The sequence below is a fragment of the Elephantulus edwardii genome, unplaced genomic scaffold (assembly GCF_000299155.1).
Source record: "Elephantulus edwardii isolate Elephantulus edwardi_28Jun2011 unplaced genomic scaffold, EleEdw1.0 scaffold00073, whole genome shotgun sequence".
NCBI lineage: Eukaryota > Metazoa > Chordata > Mammalia > Macroscelidea > Macroscelididae > Elephantulus > Elephantulus edwardii.
In genome coordinates, this window is record NW_006399823.1 from 10674148 (window position 1) to 10689044 (window position 14897).

Below are 14897 nucleotides of genomic sequence, written 5' to 3' on the forward strand. Positions count from 1 at the left end.
AGGCAAAGATTCTAAGGTTTCATCTGACATAATTTGGGCATTTTGCAAGGAGGGACCAGTCCTTGGAGAGGGACATCATGCTTGGAAGAGTGGAGGGACAGCACAAGAGAGAAAAACCCTCGATGAGATGGATTGATTCAGTGACTGGTATAATGAGGATACGTGTGTCAGAGACAATAAGATGGTACAGAATAGAGCAGGTTTCAAAGCTATTGAACATAGGGTCGCTATGAGTTACAGGTGACTCAAGGGCACATAACAACTACTATGGTCCTATGGAGTCCCTAGGTAGTGCAGGTAACAGTCAGTACTGTATACCCAAAGGTTAGAATTTCAAGTCCACCCAGAACTATTTTGGAGAAAATTCTGTCACTCAGCTTCCCAAAAATAAGCCACTGAAAACACAATTATACTCTGACACCCATGGGGTTGACATGAGTGGCCAAGGGTGTAATTTGGGTTTTCCCTCAATAAGATAGACACAGTGACTGTAACAGTGGGTCCTAGGATACGATGGTGAGTATAGCATCTAATAGGGCAGGTTTCAGATCTGTTGTTTATAGGGTCACCATGACTAGTACTTGACTCAGTGCTACCTAATACCAAAAACATGATAAATTGAATAACTGCTGGTAGCACTATAGTGGAGCACTCAGTTAGAAACCTACCCGTAAACATTAGCATTTAAGACTCACCAACGTGTTTTTATGAGAAAAGGTCTGGCAATCTGCTCCTGGAAGGATAATGGCCTAGGAAGCCCTGTGGGACAGTTCTTTATCGGAATCACCACCATAGTGACTAGAAACAGCACACTGGATTAACGACTTTCTCTTTAAGTATCACACACCACATTTCAGCTTTTTGCCTTGGACACATTTCACGTTCATTTTTAAGATAGCTTTCTTAAAGACAGTGGCAAAAAAAAAGGAAAATGAAAGAACAATTCCATGATCGCATAAGGACTATTCAGACATTAATTCTTTTAAAACTCTGGTTGCTAAAAATTCAACGGAGATAACAGAGAGCTCTCTTCTTAAGAAGATACAGGAGCAATTCAGAGCCTACTGTTTTTACAAAGAGACGAAAATCTAATTCCTAAAAATGCAAAATGTTGCCAAGTCTTCCAGCTATAACTTATCAAAGCTTTAAGGGATTTCTAATTTACACTTTCATCTTCCTGCCAACCCTTTGTATATACACAATGGCTTTAAGATTTCCATGCTGTCCTCCGTCCAAAAAACACATTTCAGTAACATAGGTGCTGATAATTGTAAGATTCGCCCCACCCCTCACATCAAACTCCTAATAGGTATGATGGTTTCATGCTTCATAAATCATTAGCTGTCAACATAAGGTATTTTTTAAAGCACAGAGAGCTTCAAGTAATATGCAATTCTGAACTCTTAATTCTTTTATAATTGACATCATTTAATAATTGAAGCATATAAAACCTCTTCTATAAACAGAGCCAAATGAAGCCCTGATAAGATTTCAGGAGAGAAGACCTTGTCAACACACAAAACATGTGTACATACAGCAGAAATACATGGCGTCCAAATGCCAGTCACAAATTTTACATACCACATACATTTTGTTGGATATTTGATGAAAATCAGCCCTTACTGTAAACAAGAGAGCAGCAATGAAGCAATCACATCATACAGTATTAGCATGCTCCTTGGAGGCAAAGATGACAAGTATTTGCCTCATGTCCTTTGGGCATGTGGTTAGGAGAGGCTATTTGTGGGAAAGTGGAATAATGCTTGGAATGATAGAGGGTCTGTGAATGGGAGGAAGACCTTCAGCCACATGAATTGACACAGATTGCTGTAATGGGCTTGAGTAAGTCAGAAATGTTGAGGAAGGCACAGAAATTCTTGTTGTTGTTGTTGTTGTTATAATGTGCAATCGAGTTGCTTGCGACTCATAGCGACCCTATGTACAAGAGCCCTAAACGCCATTCTATCCTGTGCCAATCTCGCCATCTCAAACACACTCATTCCCACCACTCCACTCACAGAATCAATCCGTGTCATCGAGGGTCTTCCTCTCCTGCGCCATTCCTCCACTTTCCCAAACATGATGTCCCTCTTCAAGGACCAGTCCCTCTTTGAAACATGCCCAAAGTATGTCAGACAAAGCTTCAGAATCCTTGACTTCAAGGAGCATTCTGGCTTTACCCTCTCCAGGACAAACCTGTTTGTTCTCCTAGCAGGCTATGGTATATTCAACACTCTTCTCCAGCACCACAGCTCAAAAGCATCAATTCTCTTTCTATAATCCCTAGTCACTGTCCAACTCTCTGATGCATAGCACATAATTGCAAAAACTATAGCCTGGATCAGGTGCACCTTAGACTCCAGATTGATGTCGTTGCTCTTTAGTACTCTTGAGAGGTCCCTCACAGCTGACTTTCCCAATGCACTTCATCTCCTGATTTTCTGGCTGTGTTGACTGTGGAGCCAAGTAAACAAAAACTTAACTATCTCAATCTCTTCACCATCCATACTGATGCTGCCAATTGGCCCAGTGGTGAGAATCTTTGTTTTCTTGTTGTTGCGCTTCAATCCATATGGAAGACTACGGTCCTTGACCTTCTGCAGCAAGCGCTTGAAGTTCTCCTCAGTTTCAGCAAGCAGGGTTGTGTCATCTGGATAACGCAGGTTGTTGATGATTCTTCCACAAATCCTGATGCCATAAGCCTCCCAATACAGCCCAGCATCTCAAATGATCTGTTCTGCATACAGATTGAAGAGTTATGGAGACAAAATACATCCCTGATGGACCCCTTTCTTGATTTTGAATCATCCAGTATCTCCCTGCTCTGTTCTGCTAACTGCCTCTTAGTCCAAGAATAGGTTTTGCATTAGCACAATCAAATGCTCTGGGATTCCCATTCTTCTCAGAGTCAGCCATAGCTTCTTGTGATCCACACAGTCAAAAGCCTTCACATAGTCAATGAAGCACAGACAGACATTCTTCTGGCATTCTCTGCTTTCTGCCAAGATCCATCTAAAATTAGCTATAATATCCCTAATACCACGACCTCTTCTAAATCCAGCCTGCACATCTGGCAGTTCTCGGTTGATAAATTGCTCCAATTTTTTTTGGATAATTTTTTAGCTATAATATCCCTAGTACCACAACCTCTTCTAAATCCAGCCTGCACATCTGGCAGTTCTCGGTTGATATATTGCTCCAATTTTTTTTGGATATTTTTCAGCAGAATCTTGCTTGCATGTGATATCAATGATATTGTTCAATAATTTCCACACTCTATTGGGTCACCTTTCTTTTGAATGGGAACAAATACTAATCTTTTCCAGTCAGTTGGCCAGCTGGCTATCCTCCAGATTTCCTGGCACAACTTAGTGAGCACATCCAGAGCAGCGTCTGTTTTTTTTAAATAAATCAATTGGTATGCCATCAACTCCTGGAGCCTTGTTTTTTGCCAATTCCTTCAGAACAATTTGAATTTCCTCCTTCATCACCATAGATGCTTGCTCATATGTTATTTCATGAAATTCCTCTGTGTCAGCCAATTCCTTCTGATTCAGTGACTCTGTGTACTCCTTCCATATTCTTTTGATGCTTCCTGGATCATTCAGCATTCTATCCAAAGTATCCTTAAGTATTGCCACCCATGGCTTGAATTTGTTTTTCAGCTCCTTCAGCTTAAGAAATGCTGAGCTAGTTTGGCCCTTTTGATTTTCTGACTCCAGCTCTCTGCACATTTCACTATAGTATCTTGCTTTGTCATCCTGAGCTGCCTTTTGAAATTTTCTGTTCAGATCTTTGATTTCTTTATTTCTTCCTTTAGCTTTGGTTTCTCGACACTCATCTGACATCCATCTTGGTCTTTTCTTCTTCTTCACACTTTGTAGTGATATTTTGCATTCTTCTTGGACAATTTTCTTGGTATCCTCCCAGAGCTCACTTGGTCTACGTTCATTGGTGCTCAAGGCCTCAAACCTGTTCCTGAGATGGTTTTGAAATTTGAGTGGGACAGACTTAGAGTTCAAATCTGTTGTTCATAAAGTCGCTATGAGTCATACCCAACTGGAGGGTATATAACAATAACAGTAATCAGTACAGAAGATTTAATAAACTGAATAATATAAGGATGAAAAATTTAAAAACTACCCAAATATTTGTATTGTAATGTTGTTAGGAGGGTCCAGCCCTTGGAATAAGACATTATGCTTGGACAGACAGAAGATTAGCAAAAGAGAGGAAGACTCTGAACGAGATGGATTGACACAGTGACAGTAACAATTGACTAGGGTGTATCAGATATAATGAGGATGGTACAGAGTAAGGCAAGGTTCAGATTCACTGCTCATACAAAAATAACAACCTAGCTTAAACTGAACTCTCCGAGGCAGAAAATAAGAATCATACTACCATCATGGAAGAATAACCACAACATGTTCTTTGGACCTGAAAGATCTATGTGAATCAGAGAAGAAAAACTGTTAACACCAGAGAGATGGTGCAAGATGGCTCAAGATGGCAGTACTGGCACCAGCAGCAGTGCAGATGATAGAGAACCAGAGAACAATATAAGACAGAGTTATGAGATTCTGACCCACAGAGCTACAATCAAGAATCCTTGGTCCTAGGCTTACTAGAAGAGTAAGAGTACCCCTTTTGTGTAGTTGTCAGAACTAAAGGAGCTTTATAACACTTTGCCAAGCAAAACAGTCCAAGCCACAAGACTGAGGGTTGTGGCTTTTATAGTTCTGGCCTTTATATTATTGCTATGATAGATGATTGTTCTTGGTTTCTACTGAGTCAGTTCCAACCATTACGTGCAAGACATGTTGCCTATTCCTGAATGATCTTAATAATCACTGGTATGACTCAGACAAACTCTGTGTCTACTGTGTCAAATGATATCTTCCAACTTGGAGATTTATATTCCACAACTATATTGAACACTATTCTGTTTTGATCCATAGCTTTTTTCATTGACTACATTTTTAAAATAGGTAATGATGCTTTTCTTCCTAGAATACGTTAGTCTGGAAGATTCACTGACCATTCATATTGGATGACCCAGTGGTATTTACATACTCATGATATAACTTACTGAACATACTACAACAGATAGACATCTAGTTGTTTATTATTATAATATTTTATATGATTTGTTAACATTTTCCCCTCAGAAGAGCATTAAATGCAATACCTTTGAAAATTCCCTTGGACGGGCCAGAATAAAACAAGGATCATGAGGCAAACTGTCTTATGATGTAAACTGCTTGTCTTAATGACATCTTTTTTTTCCAGCAAAACTTTTAATGGATTTAAGAAACAATAAATATCTTGTACCCAAATACACAGATAATGTTTTCTGTAAGATATACCAGTCAATAGATGACAATATTCGATGATCACACTGTAAGCAAATTGGTTCCTGGAATATTCTACTCAGTGCTCTACAAACCATAATATTCAGATTAGCAAAAATCTTGTGGATTCACATTATTCCTGCACTTTTTACAGAAGAGTTTTTACATTAATTATTTAATTCTCATTAATAAATCCATGTACAATATGTGGCCATTATCATCAATTTATAGACCAGAAAGCTATTGCACAAGAGGGAGTTCTGAATGCCTACTAGTAAGAAACTACACTGCTATCCCAAAGGTATGAGGTGCGAATCTACCATGAGAAGGATGGACAATCTCCTTCCGTTTGACTTACTGTCCCTGAAAACTCACTGGAGGGTCAGCTATTGGTTGGTTCCAACTCAATGGTACACACAAAAACAACAACAACAGCCATATAAGTAGAAAGCAGAAGAGCATTGTACTGTAACACCTCCCATCACACATTTGCAGATGTATCTATTGATAATTGCTAAGGTTCTACTGTTGATTGCAAAAGGCACTTGGCCAAGTTCCTAATCAACTGTACATGTAGCTGTATTTTTGGCAAATACATAACTTCAGTATAACCACTTAAACAACATTCAGATTATACCATTTACTGCATAAAAATGACAAATCATTTGCTTTGATATCCAAATTGCCTCAATTTGGAAGAGCAACTAAATTAATAAATCCCCAGTCTTTAAAGTTCAACAGTAAGACCTTTATTTTCTACAACTGAATATTTTCACAATATGTTTATATATGACAGAATGTACCATAAATTCCAAAAGCAAAATATAATAGGATATATTTTATATTTAGATTATAAAAGCATGCTAATGAATTTGTTCATAAACAATGCTTTTTATGACAGTACAAATTGTTCCAAGTGTTTTTTTGCATTATAATGGCAGGCATCTGCTGAAAAAATGCTCTCATCTTGACTGATTTATTTGGTTAAAAAAGAAAGAGAGAAAAAAATGAAAAAGTCATAAGCCAAAGATTAGTTTGACCTATTATAACCTATTCATCAAATTTTAATGTGTTTTATGCTAACTCATTTTGAGAAGTGGCAAGCTTTTATCTGACATTGTGTTCTTTTTCTCAGAAATATCCATTGACCTACAGCTGGCATTCTCCATGAGATGTATGAGCCAGAGATTGCAACAGTAAAATGATCATGTGACATCAACCTCCTTCAGACTCTGGTACTTGTTTGCTGAGCATAGTTCAACATTCCCTTTACATGAATCAGTTGAAATGGGAATGCCAATTTTAGTATATGTGTGTTGTCTGTTTCACAAAACAATGTGAATGATTATATTCACAAATGAATCTGACTGTTGCTCCAATCTGAGCATACTTAATGTAGAGCATTTCTGTTCATTGCCTTTACCAAAAAGTGGCAGACCTCTTTGAATATACCAACTCTGTATACAGGATTATAGCATCCAAGAGCAAAGACTAACTAGCTGAGTAGGTGACATGAATAAGGACTTAATGAAAATTTGGAAAATTATAAGAAACAGTTGTTGTTGTTGTGTGCTTTCAAGTTGGAACCGACCCATAGCTGATTTTCCAATGGGTTTTCAGAGACCATTAATTGCATGGCAGGAGATTGCTCACCCTTCTCTCACAGAGCAGCTGGTGGATTCGAACTGCAGGCCTTTGGGATTTCAGCCTAGCTTCTTATCACAAAGCCATATGTTTATCTTTACATTTATTATCAATTTCAAATTAAAGATATTCAATAGGGAGGAGTGAAAAACCTTGAAAACGATGTTGTGGTTAAGTGCTGTCGAGTTGTAGACAACTCATAGCAACCCTATGAATGGAAGATCTGAGCACTGTTCATAGACTTCCCAGAGGCAAGCCATTTTGGAAGTGGATGCCACTCCTGCTTCCAAGCTTGTTTTAATTGGGTCACTCCACTGAACTCACTCAGCATTTCTTAAGTTGAAGGAGCTGAAAAACAAATTCAAGCCACAGATGGCAATATTTAAGAATACTTTGGGTAGAATATTAAATGATCCAGGAAGCATTAAAAGATAATGGAAGGAGTACCCAGTCACTGTATCAGAAGGAACTGGTTGACATAGAAGAATTTCATAAAATAACATATGAGCAAGAGCCTGTGGTGATGAAGGAGGAAGTTCAAGTTGCTCTGGAGGAATTGGCAAAAAACAAGGCTTCAGGAGTTGATGGTATACCAATTGACATATTTCAACAGACAGACACTGCTCTCGATGTGCTAAGTTGTGCCAAGATATCTGGAGGACAGCCAGCTGGCCTACTGACTGGAAAAGATTGATATTTGCTCCCATTCCAAAGAAAGGTGACACAATCGGTTGTGGAAAATATTGAACAATATTATTAATATCACATGCAAAGAAGATTCTGCTGAAAATTATCCAAAAAACAACTGGAGCAATATATCAACCAAGAACTGCCAGATGTGCAGGCTGGATTTAGAAGAGGTCGTGGTACTAGGGATATTATAGGTAATTTTAGATGGATCTTGGCAGAAAGCAGAGAATGCCAGAAGAATGTCTATCTGTGCTTCATCGACTATGCCAAGGCTTTTGACTGTGTGGATCACAAGAAGCTATGGCTGACTCTGAGAATGGGAATCCCAGAGCATTTGATTGTGCTAATGCAAAACCTATTCTTGGACCAAGAGGCAGTTAGCAGAACAGAGCAGGGAGACACTGGATGGCTCAAAATCAAGAAAGGGGTCCATCAGGGATGTATTTTGTCTCCATAACTCTTCAATCTGTATGCAGAACAGATCATTTGAGATGCTGGGCTGTACGAGAAATGTGGCATCAGGATTGGTGGAAGAGTTGTCAACAACCTGCATTGTGCAGATGACACAACTCTGCTTGCTGAAACTGAGGAGAACCTGAAGCACTTGCTGCAAAAGGTCAAGGACTGCAGCCTCCAATACGGATTGAAGCTCAGCATCAAGAAAACAAAGATTCTCACCACTGGGCCAATTGGCAGCATCACTATGGATGGTAAAGCGACTGAGATAGTTAACAGTTTTAGTTTGCTTGGCTCCACAATCAACACTCTTGGTAACAGAAGCCAGGAAATCAAAAGACTAATTGCATTGGGAAAGTCAGCTGTGAGGGACCTTTCAAGGGTACTGAAGAGCAAGAAGGGAAATGACATCAGGCTGGAAACAAAGGTATGCCTGATCCAGGGTATAGTCTTCACAATTACGTGTTATGCATCAGAGAGTTGGACAGTGAATAGGGATGATAGAAAGAGAATTGATGCCTTTGAGCTGTGCTGCTGGAGAAGAGTGTTGAATATACCATGGACTGCTAGGGGAACAAACAGATTTGTCCAGGAGAAGGTGAAGCTGGGATGCTCCTTGGAGTCAAGGATTCTGAAGCTTCATCTGACATACTTCGGGCATGTTGCTGGGAGGGATCTTTGGTTTAGCAGCATAACTCCCCACAGACTGGGCCACAAGAGTCCTCCTAAATGTAAAAACCAGAGAGGGGAAAAACCCCAGAGAAAAAGAAATGTAACTTGACAAGATGAAAGTGATAATGGCAGGTAAGCGGCAACAGCTGGGAAATCGAAGGTGAAAAATCTTAGGCCTGCTCATTCTGAGATCTGGGCTTGGCTCTTGTTACTGAGATTTACAACCTGGAGCAATACAAATTCAACATCTGCTTATGTATTCCAACACAGTATATGCAACGAAGACCAGTGCTTTTGAAACTGTCTTAAGAATTACGAGAGAAATTTCCTGCAACAATATTGTTCACACTCAAATGAAATATCTGTTGGGATAAATCTTATGCAGACAAACTCTAAATCCATTTGGAGATCCATTTGAAAATCCCCAAACCAATCTAATTTTGTGAAGAAGCTTCACCTACTAAAAATGAAAATGTGAAAAACTTTCTTTTATATGACTTAATTTACTAATTTTTTTAACTTTAGGATAATCATAACTGAACGTATACTTTTAAGAAGCTAGTTAATACTTTGAATAATGCTAATATTATATGGCAGTATAAAGCTCGTATGTGGAATCCTGATTTTTGAGACTTTTTAATGATATATTGCACATAGTTTTTCCTTATTAATATATTTGAAATGAGGAATGCTTCGCTGCTCAATTGGTAATTAGGCAGCAATTTTTCTTGCACTTTTATTTCTTAATTTACTGTTTGCAACTATTAAAAAAGGTGGCTGACCATCATGAAGCTTCATTTTCTTAATATAAGATAAACTGTGGACAATTTGTCAGGTTCTCTGTTCTATCTGATCATTTTATACATTGAATGGCTTAATTGGATTCATCTGAGTGGAGGAGATATTATTCTGTGTAGTCTTTATTGTTCCAGCTGTGGGTGTGGCTAGTAGCTGAGTCTTATATAAATTGTTTTGAAAATTTTCATTTGGCTTATGAGACCTGATTGAATAATTAGAGATGCTCGTTGATCATTGTTAGATCTGATAGAAATACAAGTTCGCTAGCTTAATTTCTCTAATAGATTATTAATCGCGTCCCCATCTGATTTTTGGAAATGTACCAAATACTCTAGGAGTGCACCAGCTGTTCCATAGGAGAAGGATGGGCAATCTCTTCCCATGTGATTTACTGCCTCTGAAAACCTACTGAAGGATCAGCTATGAGTCAGTTCCAATTCCATCATCCACAACAACAACAACAAAAGCAAGTCAATTTTAAGTCTAGGAAGACAATGTTTCATAAATCAAATGTGAAATTAAGTTTGGACACAGTTTTTAGTTTTGGATTACAGATGGGTGTAGACTTGAACAAAGTTCCATTATCTAAATATAATAATCATCGTTTGGCTATTTTATTTCTTCTTTCATAGCAGTCCATTGTAATTATGAATTTTTACTGGTTGAGATAAGGTAATGTATATTGTGTTAGCAAATTAATATTGACATTCAAGGGACTTAATAAACACTATGCTTTACTCATTCAAACTGTGCTATAGGCCCTTGGCTCTCCAGGAAGTTGTCATGCAATCCATGGCCCCAGATTCAGGCTGTTTCCATTCTAAAGCTCTATCATCACAACACAGTCACCTTGGCAAGAGAATGAGAAACAGAAAGTGTACCCAAACATACTTGTGCATGTTTCAGCTTTAAAATAGTGTTCATTGCTTCCAGCCACTTGACCAGAGTAATCACATGGTCTCAAAATAACTGCCTTTCCTTGTATAAGTGGAGAGAAAAAAAAGACTAGATGACTCATCACAAATCTTCATCAAAACACTTGCAAATCAAGGTCATCAAAACATAAAGGAATACTCAATACATTATTCTTAGTAAACTTTACTGAATGAGTAAAGCATTAGTTCAACACTTCCATAATGATGCAAAATGGACCAGTCCCTTTGGAAAGGAGTTTGGTAGTTTCTCATAAAGTTAAACATGTAATTGCCTTGTGACCTAGAAATCCCATTCCTAGGTCTGATTCCAAGTGAAACAAAAACTTAAGTTCATGTAAAATCCTGTATAAAAGTGTTTCTAAGGATTTTCTTAGTAATTACAAAAGAATCAAATAAGAAATCATCTATTTGCCCTTTAGTGGAAGGACAATGGGGTACTTATGGCCTGGTATGCAATGAAACAAAAAAAGAAACAAATCCTAGGTATAAACACAACATAAATGAATTTCAAAAATGTTATGTGAAAGAGTCCAAACTCAAAGGGCACATTTTATATGGTTCCATTTTCTAAAATGCAAAACTATAAAAACATAAAACAAATTAAGGCTTGCTAGGGCCTAGGGAAACAAGGAAAGGATGATTTTAAAGAGACAAAGAGGATTCTTTTGGTGTTGGACCTGTTCTAAACCATCATTTTGGTAATGGTTATATGACTATATTTATCTGTCAGAAATGAGTCTACTAAAGCAGATGAGTTTTACTGTGTGAAAATTCTGAGTTAATAAAACATTATTAATAAGTTATATTGGTCTTACACTAAAGTTTTAATGGTTAATGACTGAATTTTTGAAACAAAGAATGTGGCTTCAAATACCAGCTTTGAATTAAGTGAAATTGGACAAATTATACACCTTGTTGTATTTTAATTTGTTCTAAACAGAAATAACAATTATGTCTATGCCATGTGGTTGTTGAAGTTATGTGCTGTCGAGTTCCTTGCAACTCATAGTGACCCTATGTACAATAGCCCTAAACCCTGTTCTATCCTGTGCCAATCCCATTGTCTCTGACATACTTATCCCCGTTACCCCAATCACTGAATCAATCCACCTCATTGAGGGTCTTCCTCTCCTGCACTGTCCCTCCACCATCCCAAGCATGATGTCCCTCTCCAAGGACTGGTCCCTCTGTGCACCGTGCCCTAAGTGTGTCAGACAAAGCTTTAGACAAATAATCCTTGCCTCCAAGGAGCAGCCTGGCTTCACCCTCTCCAAGACAAACTTATTTGTTCTCCTAGCACTCCACTGTATATTCAATATTCTTCACCAGCATCACAGTTCAATGGTATAAAGTCTCCTTCTATCATTCCTAGTCCTTGTCCAGCTTTCAGAAGCATAACAAGTGCACCTTAGTCCCCAGACTGACGTCATTGCCCTTCAGTACTTTGGAGAGGTCACTGACAGCAGACTTTCCCAGTGCAATTTGTCTTTTAATTTCCTGGATGCTGGTACAAAGAGTGTTGATTGTAAAGCCAAGCAAACTGAAAGTGTTGGTAATTTCAATCTCTTCACCATCCATGCCAATCAGCTCAGAGGTGATAATATGCTTTCTTGATGTTGAGCTTCAATCCATATGGAAGGCTGCAGTCCTTGACCTTCTGCAGCAATCCATCTCATGCACTTTGAGCATATTGTTGGGAAGGACCAATCCTAAGGGGGAAAAAATCAATCTGGGAAGATCAAGTATCAGAGAAAGAGAGAAAGACCCTTTGACAAAATGGGTTCAAGTATGTTGGAGTTAGTGAGGATGGTGCAAGATAGGGAAAAGTTCAGATTTGTTGTTCTCAGGGGCACTAAGAGCTATATTTTACTGTTGTTGTTTTATGTGTCATTGAATCACCTGCAACTAATAGCAATTCTTTGAGCAACAGCTCTGAACCCTGCCCTATTCCGAGCCATATTTGACTACAGGAACATAAAACAACAATGAGTATATGAAAAATACTTTATAGTGTCTAATAAGTAATGTCATTGTTATTATGTGCTGTCAAGTCACCTATGGCACATAGTGACCCTATGGACAGCAACTCTGAACCATGCCCTGTCCTCAGCTAGTCTCACTGATTCCAACACACCAACACCCACTGTCCCAGTTACTGTATTAATCCATGTCACCCAAGGTCTTTCTCTCCATCCAATTGATATTTGCACTATAGGACTGTAGCTCAACATCAGGAAGAAAAAGATGCTCACCTCTGGGACAATTGACAGGTAGAACCATGATAGATAGAGAAGAGATTGAGGTTGTTGTTAACAGTTTCAGCTTGCTTGAACACTCATGGCACCAGGAGTTAGGAAATCAAAAGATCAATTACACTGAGTAAATCTGCAGCCAAGTATCTCTCAAGAATGCTAAAGAGCAATGATGTCATTCTGGAGACTAAGGTGCACTTGATCCAGGCCATTGTCTTCACAATTACTTGATACACATCAGAGATCTGCACAAAGACTAGAAATGACAGAAGAAGAATTAATGTCTTTGAGTTGTGCTGGAGAACAGTATTGAACACATAATGGATCACCAAAAGAACAAACAGATCTGTCCTGGAGAGGGTGAAACAAGGCTTTTCCTTGGAAGCAAGGAATTTAAAGCTTTGTCTCACATACTTTGGGCATATGGCCAGGAGGGACCAGTCCCTAGATAAGGACATTATGCTCGGAAGGGTGGAGGGACAGTGCAGGAGAGGAAGGCCCCAGATGAGATGTATTGACACAGTAACTGGGGTAATAGAGATAGGTGGGTTGGAGACAGTAAGACTATCTCAGGATAGGCCAGAGTTCATAGTTGTTGTACATAAGGTCACTATGAGTCATAGGGCACTCGATGGTACACAACAACAACAATAGTGGTAGCATATTGCTAGCCTATAAGACATGATCAACTTTCAACAAGACAACCACTTCCTAAACAATATACTTCCAGAAACTCTATGAACTTTGATAAATGTAGATAGTTATAGAAAGGCTTTAAGCCTTTTGTTCATAGAGTTGCGATGAGTCATGCTCGACTTGAAGGCAATCAACAACAATCATTTGTCAAAGACATGAGAGGAAAAAAATTCATAGCTTTTGCTCTTCAAAAACTTTCTGATATTGTTAGAAACATGATCAAATAGAAAAAGTATGCATCATTAACCAAGATCTCACCTTTCTTTGAGATAAATTGCTTTTGTTGTCTAGGTACCATTATGTTAAATCAGACTTGACTTATGGTGATAATAAATAACAAAAAAATTCTTCTGGTCCTATTCATTATGAATTCGACTGTGTGGTCCATAGGCTTATTTTTGGTCATAGATCACCAGTTTTTTCTTAATGTTGTCGATGTTGTCAGGTGCCAATGAGTTGAGTATGACTCATAGTGAGCCTATGAACAGATCTAAAGCCTGCATCTGACAGACTTCAGCACATTGCTGCAGTCAACATGTCAATCCATCTCACTGGACGTCCTCCTTTCTTCCACCAACCTTATGCCTTTCTAAGCATGATGGCCATCTCCAAGAAATAACCTTTCCTAACAATAAGCTCAAAATATGTGAAGTAAAGCTTTGTCATCTTTGCACCCAAGTAGTACTCTGGCTGTACTTTCTCCAAGACATATCTGTTTGTTCTTCTGGCAGTCTATTCATCACTCTTCTCCAGCATCACAGCTTAAAGGTATCAATTCTTCTTCCATCAACCTTATTCACTGTCCGGCTCTCAGATGCATAGCAAGTGATTATTTTTTTTTCCTAGTTCATTTTTTGTTGTACACTCTAAGATACCTGTTAAGCACTGGGTCCCTCAGTGACTAATCCTCCACTGACAGATTGTAGTAGTTAATACATGAGATACATTGATCAGGACTAGAATTTTGATTTCCCTTATGGAAGTCAAGAATTCTGCAACTGAACCGGCAATACTACCCTATATGCAGAGATTACATTTTACCAAAACAAGACACTGATTTTTTTTAGTTCAGAGATTCAAAGACATACTGTGATATATGCCCTCAAGAAAAGTACAAACTAGTTACAGAGATAAATATGAAAGTCATCATATGTCCCAAGTATATAGAAATAAAGTGCAGTAAGAAAACTTAAAATACTTAGTGATTTTTGATTGGTAGAGAGGGAAATAAAGGCAGTTCAGTAAAAAGGGTGGACATGTTTAATTTTCAGTTTTCTACAATGATTAAAGTACCAGGGGATATAGAAGAATTTATGTTGTTGTTGTTGTAATGTGCCGTCGAGTCATTTTCGACTCATAGCGACTCTATGCACAACAGCCCTAAACCCTGCTCTATCCTG